The 19,871-nt window shown below is 34.9% G+C and overlaps 1 long non-coding RNA gene and 1 other non-coding gene across 2 annotated transcripts; one reads left to right on the top strand and one right to left on the bottom strand.

Moving 5' to 3' along the window:
• Positions 1 to 4,495: 4,495 nt before the first annotated feature.
• LOC130946137 (uncharacterized) lies at positions 4,496 to 8,968 on the bottom strand. The gene is made up of 3 exons (XR_009072227.1): positions 8,646 to 8,968; positions 5,022 to 5,409; positions 4,496 to 4,945 (listed from the first exon to the last, which is right to left on the bottom strand). It is a non-coding gene; the product is annotated as an uncharacterized LOC130946137 (long non-coding RNA).
• Positions 8,969 to 19,767: 10,799 nt separating this feature from the next.
• LOC130951318 (small nucleolar RNA R71) lies at positions 19,768 to 19,871 on the top strand. Its single transcript, XR_009073922.1, has one exon. It is a non-coding gene; the product is annotated as a small nucleolar RNA R71 (small nucleolar RNA).

Below are 19,871 nucleotides of genomic sequence, written 5' to 3'. Positions count from 1 at the left end.
CTTGATCTATCTACGAGCTGAGGCTTCTCTTGGAGTTGAACTTCGAGTTATGACGTGTTTTGGGCGTTCAACTCCGGATCATGACGTTTTTCTGGCGTTTAACTCCAGACAGCAGCATGTACTTGGCGTTCAACGCCAAGTTACGTCGTCATTCTTCGAATAAAGTATGGACTATTATATATTGCTGGAAAGCCCTGGATGTCTACTTTCCAACGCCGTTGAGAGAGCGCCATTTGGAGTTCTGTAGCTCCAGAAAATCCATTTCGAGTGCAGGGAGGTCAGAATCCAACAGCATCAGCAGTCCTTTTGTCAGCCTTTTTCAGAGTTTTGCTCAAATCCCTCAATTTCAGTCAGAATTTACCTGAAATCACAGAAAAACACACAAACTCATAGTAAAGTCCAGAAATGTGAATTTAACATAAAAACTAATGAAAACATCCCTAAAAGTAGCTTGAACTTACTAAAAACTATCTAAAAATAATGCCAAAAAGCGTATAAATTATCCGATCATCACACGCCGAGCCGAGTGAACATAGACTCATAAACCCACATCCAGTCCGGCACGGTGAGCGAATGAAGGTTCAGATAACAGACGCGCTCGTCGGCATTAGGGAGGACGAGCTCATACCGCCCCTCCACATCACCACCACCACAGATCGCCCCCTGATCACGGAGCCGCTGAAGATCGTCCTCCGTCATCCGCGACGGAACACCCCACACATCGCTGGTCACCCAACCGTAGCGATTGGAAACGCCCCTGGAGGGGGCTATCGGGGCTCCCACACCCTCATTTCTCCGCCGTTGCATACCTAAAACAGGGAGGAACACCACCATCAGCCTACTAACTCTACACAGAAGCAAGACAGAAACCTAATACCGCTACCAAACCAGCGCGGTGGCTCACCACCGCTATTAAGCAAACACGGCGGTGCTCAGCCCCTCCAAAACTCAAATTACTACCCCCCAAAAAATACCAAACACAGTAACAAACAGTAAAAGAATAAACAGGCAGAACAACGCATGGCAAAGACAGAATAAGTATTTACAAAATAAAAAGAAGGAAAGCAAAGCATGCCAACCTGGTAATGCAGAAAGGAAGCTTGAGGAAAGCTAGAAAAACAGAAGAAGCAAAGCAGCACCAAAAAAGCAAAAGACCACAGAGAGAAGAGGAGCTTCCCCTCAGACGAAGAGTTTTTCTTTCAGAAGAGAAAATGGAGAAGAAAATAAAAACGAGCGAAGGGAACTGAAACAAAAGCAAAAGGAAAAATGGTTTTAAAAGGAGGCAAAAGGACACAATTAACCCTAGGCACAATGAAGACTCGTAGGTGCAAAAGAGGAAAACGTCCCCTCACAATAAATACCCCTCCATCGAAAAAAGTAACGCCTCGAAGAACGCAACGGGCACGACTGATACGGAAGAGTCACGTCAGACCTAAACGGTCAGACGAATCTTCCACGACACGAAACCAAGACACCGACCTCCTCTCGTAGGGACCAGACGGGCACCCGAGAAAAAAGTCGAAGCCCACAACGAAAACAAACGTCTCCCAGCGGCAGCCCGATCTCGCTCGCTCTCCCGCTGCGGGGGCAACAGTTACGGATTCAACCCACGGATCCTACGAACCCGGTTTCTCGGGGTAAACCCGTTTCGACCTGAAGGCCCAAAACCGGCCCTTCAGAGCTCCTAACCAACTTTCGAATTCAAACACCTCTCTTATCTTGGCCAAACAAGATAAGATAAGATAACTATCATCACCTATAAATAAGAGGACCCAGATCCCTCCAGGTATTCATTCATTCCACACACTTTCTACCTCTTAGATCCATTCTGACTTGAGCGTCGGAGTGTCTTTGCAGGTACCTCCCCCCCGCTCCGCTCGGATAGTCCGACATCCGCCTCGACCCACAGGTTCCCGATCCTCATCTCAACCCGTACCGGAGTCCTCTTGTACAGGGATGAACCCACATGTAATAAAGAATGAAAATTTGTCCCCAAAAAGTAAAAAAAAAATACTAATACTTATATATATATATATATATATATATATATATATATATATATCTTTTATTTTGTTATATTTATTTTAAAATAAAATATAAATAATTTTCTAGTATTTTTTATTAATTTTTTTGTTAAACTTAACATATAATAATAATTATATTATTAAATTTGAGTTAGTACAAAATAAAAAATAAATAAATTCAAAAAATAGTGATATTTTTATTATATTAATTAATTAATTAATAATTAAATTAAAACTTAATCTTCTAATTAAATACTGTTTAAATTATTAATAATTTTTTAAAAATTATTTAAGATAAAAAATATATTATCTACATATTAATATATTATATTAATATTCATTATTAAAATGGTCTTAGTTATAGTAATTACTTTGGTTAAAAATTTTGTTTATACTATAAAAATTATATATAATAAGTAGTAGGGGTGGCAAAACGGGTCGAATCCGCCGGGTCAAACCGCCAAAACCGCCAAAAAGGACAGGCCGGGGCGAGATTTTGAGCCCCCCATTTTTTAAAAATCCGCCAAATCCGCACCGCCAAATCCGCGGGCTTTGGCGGGGCGGGGCGGGCTGGCCCGGCGGGCTAGCAAAAATTTTTTTGAAGGACATTCTGGTCATTTACACTGTCATATATATATGGAACTAACATGAGTTTAGGGTTTCATTTGTGAACACCCACAACCACAGGCCACAGCACAGCAGCGCTGCCTCCCTCTCCCTCTCCCTCTAGCCCTCTTTCTCTAGTCTTCACGTCACCAAACAGTAGCCTCTGTCCCCCTCCGACAACATCCCCGCTCTTCCTCGCACCCACATGGCAGCGTTGCTGTCTCTGTCTCTCCTTCACAACTCGATTGGAAGGCGCGGTCTCTCTCTCTCTAAACCCTTACCGAATCATCCCTAATCTCTCCCTCCCACTGGCGGCGACGACGAATCGGATCTCTCCCTCGCACCGACGTCACTGGCTCTCTCTCCCTCACAACTTGATTTTGAAGGCGCGCGACGACTCGCATTCCCTCTTCACTCTCGCATTCTCTCTCCCTCATGTCTCTGTCTCCCTCCCGTCCAGAAGCACCATAATCCAGAATCACCGGCAGAAACGACAACTGGGCTCTCCCTCTCTCGTAGCGCAACCCAGAAAGCACTGGCAGTGACGACTCGCGTCTGCGACGACTCTTAATTTTTCTTTTTTTTTCCTTGTGGGAGGCTGTTTGATGATTCTATTTGTGGAACAGCTGTTCTCTATTTTTGTTTAGTTTTTCTTTTATTTTTCTGTTTCTGGGAACGACGATTCTGTTCTCTATTTGTAGGAGGGATGCTTGATGACTGATGGTTCTGTTTGTGGGAGCTTGGGAGGATGATTCTGTTCTATGTTTTTGTTTTATTTTTTATACCTTTTTCTTACTGATTATTAATTCTAATCTCTATTCAGTTCTCTATTATTTACTTTTTGTTAATTTGTTATTGATTTAGTTTGTATTAACATTCTTGTTGTTATTTTGTAATTGATTTTGTTATTGATCTTATTTTAGATAGTGTTATTTGTTATGTTATTTAAGATTTCAAACTATTTATTGGGACAAAAAAAAAAGAAAGGCGGGTTGGCGGTCTGCCCCTTTGGCGGGGCAGGGTGGCAAGTTCAGCCCATATCATTTTGGCAGGGCGGGCCAGCCCGCCCCGTTTTGCAGCGGGCTTTGGCGGGACGGGGCGGGCTGGCCCGTTTTGTCACCCCTAATAAGTAGACTTAACAGTTAAATATGAGATAATAAAAAATAAAATAATTATTTAAAAATATATATAAAAAATAATATTATCATGTTAAAAATAAAAAAATTATCATTATAAATTATTATTTTTATTATTTTAAATATTATATTGTATGTGTGAAATTATTTTTTTATTATTTTTAATATTATAATAAGTGATTGTTCATATATTTTTAGTTTTTATTAATATATATATATAAATAATTCTAATTTAAAATTTTAAATATATCTAAATCATTTTGAGTTAGTCGAATAAACAAATGTTATAAATGTGAATAAACAAATGTTATAAATGTAATTGCAGACTCTTAAAGTAAAACTCAAATTTATAACGGATTAATTTTTAATTTGTTGAGTATTGTGAAAAATTAAAAAAAATCTATATCTAAATTTTATTATATTTTTGTCTTTAATATAAAATTTTTCTTTCTAGGCATGCATATCATACCCGCGTGCATTATTATTGGTTCACAAAAAATTAATCCCAATAATGTTACTAGTCGTAAAAAAATAAACATCACTGATAAAATCTTTAATATTTAAATTTTTGATAATATTAAATACATACAAATATATATATGAAAAAATAAGGAGTTAATCTTTAAATTAATTTCATTAGTAACTTAACTTTGTGAGTTAGATTTTGAAAGAGTCAATAGCAAAATCACACATCCCAACCTCAATAATCCGACTATTGAATACTAAAAATTCAATAAAAGTTTCATGATCAACTCTTCTAATTGACAAAACTCTGTATACACAACTGAGCAAAGACAAATACATACTAGAATATTTATCTAGTATACTTGTGAAAGAAAATAACCAAAAAAAAAAGTTGATGCTATATAAAAAAAATCTATATATGGAAAATAAAAACAGTTGTATATAAAGGTTTCAAAAATATAAAAGTGACTGGAGGTATAGTCTGGTACGTGGTGATTAGTGATTGGGTTGTAAGATAGAAGAGGTATTTTGGAGTTTGCAGGGGGCATAAGCTACAAGGAACCACCAAAAGGGTCTCTTTCTCTTATTCTTTGGGGTTTTTAGTTTTTGTTGTTCTCTAAACTTGTTATCCAATTTTTGTTTAGCTTCTCTGGCTGCTCCTCCCATATCCTCATCTAGATCTTCATGCTTCAACACTATTCTTTTATTCTCCTTCTGTAGGAAAAGAATATATCAGAATGCATCATCTCCATTATCAAAAGCTATAATTAAGTCAACAAAAAGCAAGTACCAGTGAAATTGAGGGGAGTGATGAAGATAACATAAGAGATTCGAAATTGGTTGGGTAATACAAAGAAAAAGAGTGCCTTGTTGAATAATTATCTTCAACAGCGCTGCTTGAGGTTGTGTTACTATGCAAGCGTCTCCTTCGAGCACATTCAACTCCAGGAAGCATTCCAGCCATTAGGAAATTGTTACAGAACCTGAGAATGAAACCAAGCTAACAAAAAACTCTCTGTATTTAATCCCTTGTTTGAGTGTTGTGTTGTCAGGATATAGTATAGCCCATAGAAAATGATTCTTCTTTTTTGTTTTTCTAATTAAAATACATGAAACCGCGTGAAGATTCGGCAAAGGCTACAAATTAGGAACCATCCTCGAAATTGCGCATTCAAATCCTGTTCAACATGTGGGGCCCAGTCAAATTAACGAGGCGAATTGTATAGTGTCTTTGATTTAATATTTATTTTTTTAATTTACTTTTTATAAAAAAATTTAAATATGTAAAATTTTTATTTTTATATTTTTAAATTTAAAATTAATTATTATTTTTATATATTTATTCCTGAGCATCATGGGAAACGAAACAAAGGTACTTAATTTTTTAAAATATTTTATGTAAAAATTATTTTAATTAAATAATTTAATTAAATTTATTAACATATTTAATAATTTTTCATTATTGTCAGCTTTTTTACGTGGATAGTCATCCATTTGGATTAGATTACATTAAGATATATCAATGTATGCCAAAACTCAAAAGCCATTAATATTCTTTATTAATGAGTTGTTTTCTCCTCTATTCTTTCTTGTTCTAATCTTTTCTTTGTTGTATTTTCTTATTTCTTATTTTATTTGCATCGTTTCTTAAATCGAGTTCAATTCAGTTTTTACAAAATTAATGTCGCCCAATTTTTGTATGGATTCAAACAAAAAGTTAGTTATAAAATATCGGTAAAAAGAACAGATAAAATTAATAAAGAGAAAGTAAATCAGTAAAATCGATTTTTTGTAAAAAAATTAGTTAATAATTGCTATATTTTAACTATATTAATATATTGTCGATAGATTATAACTCAAATAATATAATCTCTGTATATTCATTTAAAAGTTACGGGTTTGAATTTTTCTATTTTTAGTAAAAAAAAAACAAATAAATAAAGTAGTCATATTGTATTCCACTATGAAATATATTTAGAACTTGTTTGGGTGTCATTTTTAAAAATATATTTTTTTAATAATATTTTTATAAAAAAATAATATAATTTTATGTTTAGATATTTTATATAAAACAAATATTTTATCTATCAATTATATTTAGATAAAATAACATAAAAATATTTTTTTTGTTCATTTATTATGTAAAAAATATCAATTTTTTAAGTAAAAAAAATCTTAAAAAACTGTAAATTATAGCTTCTTACAAAAGATTTTTTTTAATGTTTTTATTTTTACTATTAAAAAATTGTCAAATATACTAAAAAATTTTTTATTAAAAAAATATTTTTTATCGATTTAATAACGTTTAAACAAGCACTTAATTCTCTAAAATAAGATAAACTACTAGAATTCTAATGAATTTTTTGAAATGTTGTTAAAAATAACTTCGTTTTTTATAACAATAAAAATATTTTTAAAATATTATAAAATACAGTAATAATATCTAATATTAAATATATATTTTTAAAAAATACTTTAAAATCATATTTTATTTTAACATTTTATAAATATAATTAAAAAAAATAGACACTTTTATACTTTTATTGTTAAAAAGTTAAAACGGATTATTTTTTGTTTGTGATTTTTTTTTATAAAAAAATTGTAATCAACTTTATTAATATCTAAAAGGTCACTTTTATTCCAATGTTCGAATATGACATGACCCTTAGTTAATTTCCTTTACTCATTTATTCCTAATTGCAGTAATATTACTGGTTCAAATATTTACTTACAGTGAATCATTAATGGAAATAAAAATAGATAAAAAAAAATTGTCTGGAGACAGAAACTCGTATCCTTTCTACTAGAGTGTTTAAATCCAAACCGATTCAAATTAAACTGCTCATCTAATCCAATTTAAACTGAAAATCGATTAAAACCGCACTAATTTGAATTTGATTGAATTTTATTTTTTGCAAACCGCTGGATCGGATCGGATTTCAAATCTACTTTTCACAAACGATCCAATCCAATCCAAACCACACAATATGTTATAATATTATTATTTTATCATTATGTTTACAATTATACTTATAACATATTCAATTTGGTATACATTTTTATATTTTCATGTATTTTATTATTTAATAGATGTTTTATGTTCAAAATGTGATTTATTTATTTATTTTAACTAACCTATAATTTTATTTCTATTGTTATGTTATCGTTGATGTTTTAAGATATTGTTAAGACTTACTATGTCATTGTTGGCTATTTAAAATTTGATTTTGATACTTGTTATATATATTTAATTTTTTTAATTTACAAAACTGCAAATCCAATCCGATCCAAACCGCTCGAAATTGGATCGGATCGGATCGGATTTTTTTAATAAAATCATTCAATCCAAACCGCATCACAGATAAACATAGTGTTCGGATCGAATGAGTTTTTGACTTAAAACCAATCCAAACTGCACCATAAACACTCCTACTTTCCACCTGCCCGCTGATGGTGTTGAAAAGCTTCGGTGGATTTGGAATAAACAAAAATAATATAATGTCTCTATCCGTGAGGGATCCATAAAATTTTAATAGTGAATACAAAATTGATATAACATGATAATAATTTTTATAATAATAATAATATTTGTATATAAAAAATTAAATATTAAATTATCTATTAACCACTGTACATTTGTATATAAATACATGTATTATTTAACTTATTTTCAATGTGTATTTTATATTTTAATATATATTTTATACAAATAATTATTTTTTATGTACATATAGCATGAATATTATGATTATATTTTGTTATTGTAAGATATGATTAGCCTTCAAAATATCTAATATACAAATTAAAATACTAAAATAGTAATTTAAATAATAATATATAATTTAAAATTCTATTTTTTTAAGTTTTATATTTTTTAAAAATTATATAATTTTTCTCTTAACAGTAATCAAACTTTTTCTTTTTCTATATATATTACTAAAACAATTATTTAAAAATTTACTTCCCAACACAATTAGAAGTCGATTCTTATTGATATTTATAGTTAAAAAAGTTCTTTCAATTAATATAGTTGCTACGCAAAAATTAAAGCTAATTTGAAAAGAAAATAAATAATATTTTTTTGAGTTGATTTTTAAAAAAGAACACTAATTTCGTTTAAATATAAGAATTGATCATTCTAACGAATATCTAATATAAAATTTTTAAATTAACGATTAAATACCAAAATTGAGTAAAAAATTATTGTGTGATCAATTTAATTATCTAATAAGAACAAATAAATATTATTATTATATATTACTCAAAAAAATTCCAAACCCTGGTCGCTATCATGTTCTAATAAAGCAACTTCTCCCTTTGTTGCAAAATCAAGAAATTTAGACGCAGATTTGGAGATTAAAAATTCAAATCAAGCAAGAATTATTTATATGGAGAGCTATTTAAGAAAGGTTACCTGTGTTAAATCTTATCCACTGCAGATTTATACCTCGCCCCCATGTTCAAGATGCAAACTGAAAAATGAAATAATCATTCACTGTCTCCATCGTTGTGGCCCTGCTGTAGCGGTCTAGAACTCCCTCTTTACTATTGGAATTATTGCTCGAAATGGGTCTCCTGATTTTGCGCCGTGGTGGCTACGGGTCACTACCAGTAACCAGGACGGCGTCGCGAGCTTGCTCGAATTTGTGGTAGTTTGCTTGGAATTCTGAAAAGCTCGAAATAGAGAAGTTTTTGAAGAAAAAAATTCAACAGTGAAGAAGAGAGCTGAAACAGTGTGCAATACCGTTGAGATAAAGCTATGGATTATGCATATATCTTCATGTTTCGTTCATCTCTTTAGTCACGTGTTTTTTGACTTTTTTTTCATTTGAGTCATACCTAGTAGGAAATTCCCAATTGTTATTTTTTGTCCCTCTTTAGATACTGTTGTTTTTCTAAAGAAAGGAAATTAATCCCTCTTTGGTTAAAAAAAAAAACAAAAAAGAGACATTATAAGAATACACGATTAATTCATTTTACAAAATACAAGAACTTTAACCATACGCAAAAACAAATAATTTAAGATGATTTATACATTTAAAAAAATACAGTTAACAAATTTATTTAGACAAGAATTTAAAAAATTTATTCAAAAACTTTATGACTAATCAAAAGTTTAATTCATAAAAACACTTTTTAAATAAATGCATTATTTTCAAATAGTTAAAATCTTACTCTTTGATAAATATATACTTAGGTATTTTAATGGTCAAATATGTATCATATTCCAATATAGTTATATGAGATATATCAAATATTTGGATCTTTAACGTTTCCAAGCTAGTAACCTTAATTTACATATTATAGATTGAAGTTTTGGAGATAATGATAAATTATTTTTAAAATTTTGGATAAAATATATTTTTGTTTTTAATATTTATAATTTATTATACAAAATATTTATAATTTTATTCAATTTTATTCGTAATATTTTAACTTTGTCTTTAATATTTGTATTTGTATAAAATTTATTCTTATATATTTTAAATTTTGTTTTAGTATTTTAGATGGAATTAATGTTCAAGAGTAATTTTAACCAAAATAAAAATATTAAGAATAAAATTAAATATTAAAACTTTAAGTGAATACCCATTTCGGTTTCTATTGAGGAGGCCTCCAAAAATTTTAATTTCGGATCCCTATAATTAACTTTATGAGATTGATCTCTCTCTAAAACATGTTTATTTGACGAGTTAAGGGAGTGGATCCTCTCCAGTGAACAAAAAACTGGATGGTGTGCAGTGTTTAATCTAACCATTCACCACATTCTCTCTCTTATTTATTTCTGGTCCCACTATTAAAATCAAAGGTGAGAGATTGCACTGTATTTTGTCAAGTGTTGAAAAAACTGGAGAGGATCCATTTTCACGAGTTAATACTCAAATTGGCCCCTAAAATTTGACCTCCGACTCAATTTAGCCCTCAAGATTTCAATTGACTCTAATTGTACCCTGAAATTTTGACCCGCGCCTCAAATTGGCCCTTATAGTGTTTTCCGTCACCGGAGAGCTGACCTGTCAATTTTAAATGACACCTGACAGTCTCAAAACGACGTCATTTTACTGTTGGCACCGAAATCCTTAAAAACGACGTCGTTGACATGAGAAAATGGGTTAAATGAAATCCAAACATTAACCACTTCAAAAGTGAAAACCAATTGACCCTTTCTCTTCCTTCTCTTTCCGTCGTATACGTTCCCGTCAGAGAAGTACCATGGATGTCGCAGTAATGGAGGTTTGAAGCTTTTCTTACTTGTTTCGCCTCCCATTGTGAAGATTAATTACTTGGGAGTCATCTTTTGAAAAACAAATTAGTAACAAAAACGCTGCTCTCAACTACCATGCTCTATTTTTCTCAAAATGTTGTTGTGGATTGTTTTTCATTTTTTTCATTCTGCTTCATCAGTGAAACTTTGGGAGAATGTGGTTGATTATGGTTGTTGATTATGATAGAGTTTTTGTTTGTTAGGGTTTAATTTTTTTGCATGTGTGTGACTGTGATCAACTGAATCGTTCAGTTCTTTGTCCGTTTGAGCAGTCTTTGATTCTTCATATTCCATTTTAAAATAACAATTTTACACCTTCATATCCCATTTTAATTTTTTTTTTGGTGACTTATCCCATTTTGATTTAATTGTTAACTGGGTAATTTCTTATAAAAATAAAGGATTTTTGGTGCTGAACATTGTATAATTTTGATAAAAAAAAATTATACTTTTATACATGAACTTTAAGGGTGTGATTACTAGTTTTGGAATATAATTTTGCTTAATGAATACAGCTAACAATCTTGCTTTCATGTGTTTTCTTGTTCTTTCTTGTACTATTATTTATAAGAGTACTGATATAGTGGAAATGGAGTACTGCATTATGTAATCATCATAACAGGAATATAATTTTGATAAAAAAAATCCTTTTTTATGCATGAACTTTAAGGGTGTGATTACTAGTTGGAATATAATTTTACTTGATGAATACAGCTGACAATTTTGTTTTCATGTGTTTTCTTATTCCTTCTTGTACATATAGTAGAAAGGGAGTACTGCATTATATAATGATCATAATGATCATAACAGAAATATAATTTTGATAAAAAAAATCCTATTTTTATACATGAACTTTAAGTGTGTGTTACTAGTTGGAATATAATTTTGCTTAATGAACACAGCTGATAATTTTACTTTCATGTGTTTCCTTGTTCCTTTTTGTACTATTATTTACAAGAGTACTGATATAGTGGAAAGGGAGTACTATTATTTGCTTTTGTTGTCTGAATTACCCTGCCATTAATTATTCTGGTAGAAAGCATAATCCTTCATGTTTAGGTATTTTAGCTTCTTGTGACTGTTAGTTATGTAATTGATTGTGTGAAAAATTTAACTTCTTTGTTATACTTTGGCAATCAGTTGTGAAAAATTTTTGCCCTTTTAATCAGTTGTGAAAATGTTCATTTTAACTTTGGTTTCCTAGTCCCTATCCATCCTGGCCATTCATAAAGTAGAAGGGATTGTACTTGTTTCATTATATTCTGTGAAGTATTGACAATATTGGGTAGTGTTGTATGGCATAATAGTTTGATACTTGAGCCAAAGTTGAATTTACTTTGATTAGAAAAGTTGTAATTGTATCCAAATATTGTTGATTTTACTTGCTTTATTCTTTCATGTTTCATGATTAAGGATTTCATGAGACAAATTGAAATTAAACCAAATACCTTTAACAAAATATTCATGTTTTTTAATGGTAGCTAAAACACTTTTAATTGATTAAGTTGTTTAATATATTAGAACTAATCACCAACTGAATTGTCTGTAATCTGAATTACTATTTTTAATTTATTGTAGTGTTGTTTTTAACCATTGTATCTCATGGATCTTATTTATAGATGGATGAAGGTATAACGATTGTGTATCATCATTGACTGACCATGAAAGCCTATAGAGATACATACAAATACTCTCTCAATCCAATACCAAGACAAGATCTTTGGGAGAGAAGTGAACAAAATAGGCCTCATGCACCTAAAATGAAGCGAAAGCCAGGGCCGATAACTCAAAAAAGACAGAAAGATGCTGATGAAGAGTCATCTAGTGTTGTCAAAAACTGAAACCAAGTTGAAGAGAAAATACAAAGAATTCACATGTACTTACTGTGGTACGAGAGGGTATACAAAGAGAAGTTGTGCTCATAGGAAAGCTGATGACCTTGCTAGTGCCCTTGTTAATGCAGCAGTGGCTGTTGTTGCAAAAGAGAAAGGTTCTAAGGCTGGAGAGAGAGATCCAGCAAATGCTGCTACTACTAACACCCAAGCTGCTGAGATTAATGAAAATACTCCATTAGCATCAGGGCAAGCTGTTGATGATGCAAATATTTCAGAGATTGATCTCACCCAACCCACTTATTCACAGCCAGAAAATCAGAAACAGGTAGTGATTGGTTTCTAATATTTGATTAATTGTTAACTAGTTTGTATTGGTTTATAATACATGAGTAAATGTTGGGTAGATCCAACTGGTTGATACTATTTGATAATATATTGCTTAGTTTTTATTGGATTGTATTGGTCACTAATTCTGTTAACAATTTTACTAGGTCCCTCCATCAGACCCACCTCCACCTCTACAACAGGTCACAAGGTCTGACAAGCTGCAAACTAAGAGGAAAAAAAATTTCAATGTGGACCCAATGTAAAGAGCAAGTTCTGGGATAGCTGCACACTTGGCAGAGTTTATGACATTCGTTCACACCCCGGGCTTCAAACCACCAACAACAAAATAGAAAACGATTTGCAATGTTGACTAGAAGTTGTGTAGAACATATTTTGTAGAGAGCATTTGATCAAACTATGCTCTTTTGATATTTTGTTACTATGTTATGTAGAGTAATCTGTTTTGGTTTAGGATATTTGAAACTATGTTATCTAGGGTATTTAAAGTATGATACAGATATTGCTATTGCTAATGCTGTGATATCGACAATGATTAATGACTATGAATTACTTTATGAATTACTTATTTGTGGATCCTTTGTCAAGTGCAAGAACCACAAAAGGTTCTATTAGATTTTCTTTTGTCATTAATGGAAGTTCATACTACATATATAATTATCAGAGCCAGCTCCTGATCTTATCTTCATATACAGACACATAACAGCTTGACCGATTTGATCAAACTATGCTCTTCTGATACTTATTTGGTCATAAGTTATACCTCCTCTTTTGTATAATCTCAGTTTTAAAGAATTTTACAAGATATATCTGGTGTGCGAAATTGTGATCACTACTTTTCACAACTCAAATAATCCCTAGTAATAGCCCCAAAAACTTGGTGCTCAATACCATGGCATAAACACAACCTTGCACAACTAACCAGCAAGTGCACTGGGTCGTCCAAGTAATAAACCTTACGCGAGTAAGGGTCGATCCCACGGAGATTGTTGGTATGAAGCAAGCTATGGTCACCTTGTAAATCTTAGTCAGGCAGACTCGAATGGGTATAGATGATATATGAATAAAACATAAAGATAAAGATATAGATACTTATGTATATCATTGGTGAGAGCTTCAGATAAGCGTATGAAGATGCTTGTCCCTTCCGTCTCTCTGCTTTCCTACTGTCTTCATCCAATCCTTCTTACTCCTTTCCATGGCAAGCTTATGCAAGGGTTTCACCGTTGTCAGTGGCTACCTCCCATCCTCTCAGTGGAAATATTCAACGCACCCTGTCACGGCACGGCTATCCATCTGTCGGTTCTCGATCAGGCCGGAATAGAATCCAGTGATTCTTTTGCGTCTGTCACTAATGCCTCGCCCACAGGAGTTTGAAGCACGTCACAGTCATTCAATCATTGAATCCTACTCAGAATACCACAGACAAGGTTAGACCTTCCGGATTCTCTTGAATGCCGCCATCAGTTCTTGCCTATACCACGAAGACTCTGATCTCACGAAATGGCTGGCTCGTTTGTCAGGCGAGCACTCGGTTGTCAGGCGATCAACCATGCATCGTGTATCAAGAATCCAAGAGATATCCACCCAATCTAAGGTAGAACGGAGGTGGTTGTCAGGCACACATTCATAGGTGAGAATGATGATGAGTGTCACGGATCATCACATTCATCAAGTTGAATAACAAGTGATATCTTGGAACAAGAACAAGCGGAATTGAATAGAAGAACAATAGTAATTGCATTAATACTCGATGTACAGCAGAGCTCCACACCTTAATCTATGGTGTGTAGAAACTCCACCGTTGAAAATACATAAGAACAAGGTCTAGGCATGGCCGTGAGGCCAGCCCCCAAATGATCTAAGAACTAGATGTCCGAAGATTTTCTAGAGATCTAAAGTGATCAAAAGATTCAAATACAATAGTAAAAGGTCCTATTTATAGGGAACTAGTAGCCTAGGGTGTACAGAGATGAGTAAATGACATAAAAATCCACTTCCGGGCCCACTTGGTGTGTGCTTGGGCTGAGCATTGAAGCATTTTCGTGTAGAGACTCTTCTTGGAGTTAAACGCCAGCTTTTGTGCCAGTTTGGGCGTTTAACTCCCATTTCGGTGCCAGTTCCGGCGTTTAACGCTGGGAATTCTGAAGGTGACTTTGAATGCCGGTTTGGGCCATCAAATCTTGGGCAAAATATGGACTATCATATATTGCGGGAAAGCCCAGGATGTCTACTTTCCAACGCCGTTGAGAGCGCGCCAATTGGGATTCTGTAGCTCTAGAAAATCCACTTCGAGTGCAGGGAGGTCAGAATCCAACAGCATCTGCAGTCCTTTTCAGTCTCTGAATCAGATTTTTGCTCAGGTCCCTCAATTTCAGCCAGAAAATACCTGAAATCACAGAAAAACACACAGACTCATAGTAAAGTCCAGAAAAGTGAATTTTAACTAAAAACTAATAAAAATATACTAAAAAATAACTAGATCATACTAAAAACAATGCCAAAAAGCGTACAAATTATCCGCTCATCATAACACCAAACTTAAATTGTTGCTTGTCCCCAAGCAACTGAAAATCAAATAAGATAAAAAAGAAGAGAATATGCAATGAACTCCAAAAACATCTATGAAGATCAGTATTAATTAGATGAGCGGGGCTTTTAGCTTTTTGCCTCTGAATAGTTTTGGCATCTCACTTTATCCTTTGAAATTCAGAATGATTGGCTTCTTTAGGAACTCAGAATCCAGATAGTGTCATTGATTCTCCTAGTTAAATATGATGATTCTTGAACACAGCTACTTTATGAGTCTTGGCCGTGGCCCAAAGCACTCTGTCTTCCAGTATTACCACCGGATACATACATGCCACAGACACATAATTGGGTGAACCTTTTCAGATTGTGACTCAGCTTTGCTAGAGTCCCCAATTAGAGGTGTCCAGGGTTCTTAAGCACACTCTTTTTGCCTTGGATCACAACTTTATTTCTTTCTTTTTCTTTTTCTTTCGTTTTTTTTTGTATTCACTGCTTTTTCTTGCTTCAAGAATCATTTTTATGATTTTTCAGATCCTCAGTAACATGTCTCCTTTTTCATCATTCTTTCAAGAGCCAACATTCATGAACCACAAATTCAAAAGACATATGCACTGTTCAAGCATACATTCAGAGAACAAAAGTATTGCCACCACATCAATATAATTAATCTGTTATAAAATTTGAAATTCATGCAATTCTTCTCTTTTTCAATTAAGAACATTGTTTATTTAAGAAAGGTGATGGATTCATAGGACATTCATAACTTTAAGGCATAGACACTAATGATCATAAGACACAAACATGGATAAACATAAGCATAAATTTTCGAAAAACAAGAAAATAAAGAACAAGGAGATTAAAGAACGGGTCCACCTTAGTGATGGCGGCTTGTTCTTCCTCTTGAAGGTCTTATGGAGTGCTTGAGCTCCTCAATATCTCTTCCTTGTCTTTGTTGCTCCTCTCTCATGATTCTTTGATCTTCTTTAATTTCATGGAGGAGGATGGAATGTTCTTGGTGCTCCACCCTTAGTTGTCCCATGTTGGAACTCAATTCTCCTAGGGAGGTGTTAATTTGCTCCCAATAGTCTTGTGGAGGAAAGTGCATCCCTTGAGGCATCTCAGGGATCTCATGATGAGAGGGGTCTCTTGTTTGCTCCATCCTTTTCTTAGTGATGGGCTTGTCCTCATCAATGAGGATGTCTCCTTCTATGTCAACTCCTACTGAATAACAGAGGTGACAAATGAGATGAGGAAAGGCTAACCTTGCCAAGGTGGAGGACTTGTCCGCCACCTTATAGAGTTCTTGGGCTATAACCTCATGAACTTCCACTTCTTCTCCAATCATGATGCTATGGATCATGATGGCCCGGTCTAGAGTAACTTCGGACCGGTTGCTAGTGGGAATGATTGAGCGTTGAATAAACTCCAACCATCCTCTAGCCACGGGTTTGAGGTCATGCCTTCTCAATTGAACCGGCTTCCCTCTTGAATCTCTCTTCCATTGGGCGCCCTCTTCACAAATGTCAGTGAGGACTTGGTCCAACCTTTGATCAAAGTTGACCCTTCTTGTGTAAGGATGTTCATCTCCTTGCATCATAGGCAAGTTGAATACCAACCTTACATTTTCCGGACTAAAATCCAAGTATTTCCCCCGAACCATAGTAAGCCAATTCTTTGGATCCGGGTTCACACTTTGATCATGGTTCTTGGTGATCCATGCATTGGCATAGAACTCTTGAACCATTAAGATTCCAACTTGTTGAATGGGGTTGGTAAGAACTTCCCAACCTCTTCTTCGAATCTCATGTCGGATCTCCGGATATTCACTCTTTTTGAGTGAAAAAGGGACCTCGGGAATCACCTTCTTCAAGGCCACAACTTCATAGAAGTGGTCTTGATGCACCCTTGAGATGAATCTCTCCATCTCCCATGACTCGGAGGTGGAAGCTTTTGCCTTCCCTTTCCTCTTTCTAGAGGTTTCTCCGGCCTTGGATGCCATAAATGGTTATGGAAAAACAAAAAACAATGCTTTTACCACACCAAACTTAAAAGGTTTGCTCGTCCTCGAGCAAAAGAAGAAAGAAGAGGGTAGAAGAAGAAGAAATAAGGAAGAAGGGAATGGCTTTGTGTTCGGCCAAAGAGGGGGAGAAGTGGTGTTTAGGTTGTGTGAAAATGAAGGAGTGAAGAAGGGTTTATATAGGAGAGGGGGGCTCATGGTTCGGTCATGTAAGGGTGGGTTTGGGAGGGAAAGTGGTTTGAATTTGAAGGGTGAGGTAGGTGGGGTTTTATGAAGGATGGATGTGAGTGGTGATGGGATTTGATAGGTGAAGGGTTTTTGGGGAAGAGGTGTTGAGGTGATTGGTGAATGGGTGAAGAAGAGAGAGAGTGGTGGGGTTGGTGGGGATCCTGTGGGGTCCACAGATCCTGAGGTGTCAAGGAAAAGTCATCCCTGCACCAAATGGCATGCAAAAATGCATTTTTAGCCAATTCTGGTGTTAAACGCCGGGCTGGTGCCCATTTCTGGCGTTTAACGCCAGGTTCTTGCCCTTTCCTGGCGTTTAACGCCAGTCTGGTGCCCCTTTCTGGCGTTAAACGCCCAGAATGGTGCCAGACTGGGCGTTAAACGCCCAACTGCTAGCCTTACTGGCGTTTAAACGCCAGTAGGTTCTTCCTCCAGGGTGTGCTGCTTTTCTTCCTGTTTTTCATTCTGTTTTTGCTTTTTCAATTGATTTTGTGACTTCTTATGATCATCAACCTAAAAAAAACATAAAATAACAAAGGAAAATAGATAAAATATAACATTGGGTTGCCTCCCAACAAGCGCTTCTTTAATGTCAGTAGCTTGACAGAGGGCTCTCATGGAGCCTCACAGATACTCAGAGCAATGTTGAAACCTCCCAACACCAAACTTAGAGTTTGAATGTGGGGATTCAACACCAAACTTAGAGTTTGGTTGTGGCCTCCCAACACCAAACTTAGAGTTTGACTGTGGGGGCTCTGTTTGGCTCTGATTTGAGAGAAGCTCTTCATGCTTCCTCTCCATGGTGACAGAGGGATATCCTTGAGCCTTAAACACAAAGGATTCTTCATTCACTTGAATGATCAGTTCACCTCCATCAACATCAATCACAGCCCTTGCTGTGGCTAGGAAGGGTCTGCCAAGGATGATAGATTCATCCATGCATTTCCCAGTCTCTAGGACTATGAAATCAGTAGGGATGTAATGGTCTTCAACTTTTACCAAAACATCCTCTACAAGACCATAAGCTTGTTTTCTTGAATTGTCTGCCATCTCTAGTGAGATTCTTGCAGCTTGTACCTCAAAGATCCCTAACTTCTCCATTACAGAGAGAGGCATGAGGTTTACACTTGACCCTAAGTCACACAGAGCCTTCTTGAAGGTCATGGTGCCTATGGTACAGGGTATTGAAAACTTCCCAGGGTCCTGTCTCTTTTGAGGTAATTTCTGCCTAGACAAGTCATCCAGTTCTTTGGTGAGCAAAGGAGGTTCGTTCTCCCAAGTCTCATTACCAAATAACTTGTCATTTAGCTTCATGATTGCTCCAAGGTATTTATCAACTTGCTCTTCACTGACATACTCATCCTCTTCAGAGGAAGAATACTCATCAGAGCTCATGAAAGGCAGAAGTAAGTCCAATGGAATCTCTATGGTCTCATTTTGAGCCTCAGATTCCCATGGTTCCTCATTGGGGAACTCAGTGGAGGTCAGTGCACGCCCATTGAGGTCTTCCTCAGTGGCGTTCACTTCCTCTCCTTCCTCTCCAAATTCGGCCATGTTGATGGCCTTGCACTCTCCTTTTGGATTTTCTTCTGTATTGCTTGGAAGAGTACTAGGAGGGAGTTCAGTAATTCTCTTGCTCAGCTGTCCCACTTGTGCCTCCAAATTCCTAATGGAGGACCTTGTTTCAGTCATGAAACTTTGAGTGGTTTTGATTAGATCAGAGACCATGGTTGCTAAGTCAGAGGGGTTCTGCTTAGAATTCTCTGTCTGTTGCTGAGAAGATGATGGAAAAGGCTTGCCATTGCTAAACCTGTTTCTTCCACCATTATTGTTGTTGAAACCTTATTGAGGTCTCTATTGATCCTTCCATGAGAAATTTGGATGATTTCTCCATGAAGAATTATAGGTGTTTCCATAGGGTTCTCCTAGGTAATTCACCTCTTCCATTGAAGGGTTCTCAGGATCATAGGCTTCTTCTTTAGATGAAGCATCCTTAGTACTGCTTGGTGCATTTTGCATTCCAGACAGACTTTGAGAAATCAAATTGACTTGTTGAGTCAATATTTTATTCTGAGCTAATATGGCATTCAAAGTATCAATCTCAAGAACTCCTTTCTTCTGATTAGTCCCATTGTTCACAGGATTCCTTTCAGAAGTGTACATGAATTGGTTATTTGCAACCATTTCAATTAGCTCTTGAGCTTCTGTAGGCGTCTTCTTCAGATGAAGAGATCCTCCAGCAGAGCTATCCAAAGACATCTTGGATAGTTCAGAGAGACCATCATAGAAAATACCTATGATGCTCCATTCAGAAAGCATGTCAGAAGGACATTTTCTGATCAATTGTTTGTATCTTTCCCAAGCTTCATAGAGGGATTCTCCATCCTTCTGTCTGAAGGTTTGGACTTCCACTCTGAGCTT

Source organism: Arachis stenosperma, chromosome 1 (assembly GCF_014773155.1).
Source record: "Arachis stenosperma cultivar V10309 chromosome 1, arast.V10309.gnm1.PFL2, whole genome shotgun sequence".
Lineage (NCBI taxonomy): Eukaryota > Viridiplantae > Streptophyta > Magnoliopsida > Fabales > Fabaceae > Arachis > Arachis stenosperma.
The sequence above is the reverse complement of the archived record's forward strand: the minus strand, read 5'-3'. Positions and strand labels throughout refer to the sequence as shown.